Source organism: Camellia sinensis, chromosome 2 (assembly GCF_055761805.1).
Source record: "Camellia sinensis isolate YWXY chromosome 2, ASM5576180v1, whole genome shotgun sequence".
Lineage (NCBI taxonomy): Eukaryota > Viridiplantae > Streptophyta > Magnoliopsida > Ericales > Theaceae > Camellia > Camellia sinensis.
Genome location: NC_138962.1, coordinates 190,397,666 through 190,401,808, shown reverse-complemented (window position 1 = coordinate 190,401,808; position 4,143 = coordinate 190,397,666).

Below are 4,143 nucleotides of genomic sequence, written 5' to 3'. Positions count from 1 at the left end.
CTACTCTCTTCCATTTTCCTAACATACACAGATATGCCTTTTCAAAACATATATCTCCTTAAAATATCCATTCTCCTTCATTCATTCCAAAAGACAAAAATGACATTTTGGCTTCTTCCCGGTACAATCAAATCTAGACATGCACCATTATAAAAAGGGAGATAACAACTCACCAACATGCATAAGATAAACCAACGAGGCAACTCGGTCCTCCAAAACTGTAACCGACACAATCCATGATATTCCCACACACACTGAAATATCAACAACAAAACTTTGCTCTACTAGCTATGTGCGTAGTAAGCCAAAGATACACCTCTCACAACAACGTACCAGTTTACCAGGCGCTAGCTGGAAGGGTGTGGTACCTTAGATTCTCAGCGCAGTCAGTTTACCAGGCGCTAGCTAGAAGGGTGTGGTACCTTAGATTCTCAGCGCAGCCAGTTCTCCAGGCGCTAGCTGAAAGGTCACGGTACCTCTGATTTTTAGCGCAAGGCATAACACCACCAACCAAGATACAACAGGGCATAATTAACATGTATAACACATATACATAAACCATCAAGATACAAGCAATGTGTTAAAGTATATGAACACATAACTACCTTCTCCCGAGCAAGTATACATATATAATGTATCTCAACACTTCATCACATACGATGTTCAATCAACAATGGTATAATGCATACACGACAATTCAACACAACCGTGTCATCCTTCACCGATGACCAAGGACAAAACCTCTAGATGTAAATATTTAGTACATCCATTAAAGACTCAATTGCTATGAGACCATAAACCCACCAATAACACTAACACGGTAGTTAAAGATACAACCCCCACATGTGTGTGTTTAACATTCAAGAAACAACAATCCAATTTTCATACTTATCAAAGATACTTTTCTCATTTCATAAAACAAATTCCGTTTCCTTTTGTTTTCACAAAACCAACTCCATCCTTTTTGTTTTCACAAAATCAATTTCATCCCTTTTGTTTTCGCAAAATCAATTCCATCCTTTTTGTTTTACAAAACCAATTCCGTTGATAATAGAGCCATAACTCACATTAATCCACTACATTTATTTCAAAACCATTACAAAAACCAAAGTTAACCCCTTAGGCATTAACACCTTCACCCAACTCGCATTAACAATAGAGATTTACAACATAGGTTAACTACCCTCCATTTTAATTTACCAAATCAAAATATAATTTAGGGTTTTTTCTTCTTTCAACTATAACATGCTAATTTACACTCCAATTAGCCTAAGACAACCATCAATGATAAAATAACCATTTTCAAACAACCAACCCTAGGTTCCTTCTCATGATTTCAAACAAATCCAACATGGATATGATTTTCATGCAATACAAAACTACCACATGTCTATCTATAGACGAAGTATTGAAAAAAGAACAAGGAAATCCCTACCTCAAGCTTAGGAGAGAAAACCACCCAAAAATTACCGGCGACGAAACCACGAACCACTCAGACCAAAAGGAAGCCCTTGACGAGATCTACAATCCATCTCAAGGGACCATGGTGAAAAGATCACTCTAGGTGAGTAGATCTAGAGATCTTAAAGTAAAAGTACCTTTTGAGAGAGAGAGAAGGTGTTTCACGGTTTGGAGAGAGGAAAGGGAAGAAAAAGTGAGAGAAGAGGTCAAGTGAGAACCTTTATATAGTACTAGGTCAAAATAGATATAAGCCTCAAAGTCAACTCAAAATATTAAGTCAAAATATCGCCAAAAAGGTAGGTCCAAACCGTGAGAAAAATCTGGAAAAAGTCGCAGGTGTCGACCCTTCACAACACAGGTGTTGACACCTAAGAAAAAATCTGGAACACTAAGTGAGACTGCACTGCAGGTGTCGACCCTTCCCTAGGCTGGTGTCGACACCAAAATGCAGTGAACAAATTCAGGACAAGGGTCGACCCTTATGGCAAACAAAAGAGAAGGTGTCGACACCACCAAGACCGGTGTCGACCCCAGAACATGATTTTCAAGTTTCCAAACAACTTTTCAACGCGAACAAGCGTGAACGAGCAATCCCAACACGTTTAAATAAATTTTCACTCATCGAAAACCAAGGTACAACAACACCAAAGATTCTCAAAACATAATACATGTTTCGAATACACTTCCCAAAAGTTTTAAAAGGGCCCAAGTGCTACAACCTCCCCCCCTTAAAGAATTTCGTCCCCGAAATTAAGGATACGCCAAAACACAAGGCCAACTGATCACAAAGCACTCAACACTCGGGCACCAAGGAAGGAAATACTCTCACAACAAACCTTCGATTCACTCTTGCCAAGGAAGAGACTAACTAAGGTAACACGTTCCAAACGACAACACTCAAGTACGAAAAACTACAATAAAACCAAACCTTCCCGAAACAATTCACCAACAACCGACTAGCGCTTCAAGCTAAGTCACTACTCAACAACCATAATTCCCAAAAAGCAACCAAAGCAGATCTTCTGAGAAAATAATAAGAAAAACATTTTCTTGTTCATGAGACATTTCTCAAAGATAGACAAATTTTCAATGTTGACATTCCGAAATAAAACTTTCATTTCTTATGCGAAACTCAAAAGTTTTGTAAACATTTCTCACAAACACGGTGTTATCCAGAACATAAACTCATCCACAATTTATTTGCCAAAAAGATTCATTTGGAATTCCTCAAAACCCTTGAATTAAATCAATTTCTCAACAACGCCTTTAGATGGCCCAAACACTAGAGAAAAGAAAAAAAAAAAAATTTGCTTTCCATTTCTTTCCAAAATAACACCATCCACAACCAGCATAGAATCGAACATTTCTATAATGATAGTTAATAGAAATAACAACAGTACTATCAACACATAAGGCATAAGAAATTCATGGTTTTGCAATTTCATTCCACCTTTCCTTAACCAATTCAATATCATAAACGTGGCTCAGAACCTGGCCAACAATTAAAGGAGACCACATCTCACATCAACAATACCTCATTAATACACAAATGATACACATTTTGGTGCTGTATCAATATAACATAGAAACACTTCTATACTTCACAATTGATAACGATATATATTTTAGTGTTATATCAAATCAAACAAAATCCGGTTTAGAGGTCCATCCCCCATCTTCCAATAAACCGTGGAGCACATTCCCCATATTCTCCCACACACAACACTGTATATTAGCAATTAACATATACAAGTTCAATCAATCAATACAAAACTTGATGTATTATTCCAACCGTCAGATTCAATGACCTAACATGTCCGATTAGTTTCAGTTTTCCCTAATCAACATACAGAGTCTATAACGAACGAGACTAACCTCAAGGTGACAAATGTCAACCCAAAACCCAATATCAAAAGCTGACTAATCAACTCAATAAACCACCACTCTCAGTAAACCACACACTGAAGTGCCACTAACCCCAAACACGGAGTTCCCTACACAAACTTGCAAATTTTGGAATCTCACTGGATCTCCTAAAATCAAACCACATCAACACTGTGTCTAAGGGAATTACTATCTCCCCCCCCATGGCTACATAGCAAACCTGCTCATCTCCTCGACCGAAAACCGACTTGGTAAACCTCAATTACAACAACCCAATCACGAAGGACAATTTGACCGACGCTAATCTCGTCACCGTAGAACACAGCCTGTTCTTCCTCTTAAGAATGCTGCTAGAATCCACTCACAGACCATACCCAACAACTGATAGCCAATCACAATACGAACACTACCCCCATACAACCGATGGGGTCACCACGGACTCTTTAACTAGCAAAGCCCAGAACACTAATCAACATACAAGTACCAAGCAAGCAACAACAACAGGATCATTGATCCCATTAACAACTTCTCAATAGACATTATAGGGGTTTCGAAATTCCATACATACTCCCCAATACATGAGGATTAAACGAACAACACTATGCATACATATGCGATACATAAACTTGGTGCCTCAGCATCCAATAGTACACCGGTCAACCACAAAACGATTCATATAATACACCACCGGCCAATAACACAAAAATCCCCCTCCAGGGTAATACCATAGGATTAACTAATAAGTCGCCCCTCGCGAGGCTCCTGCAGCCTGGCCTGCCCGTTTCTGGTACCGATAGC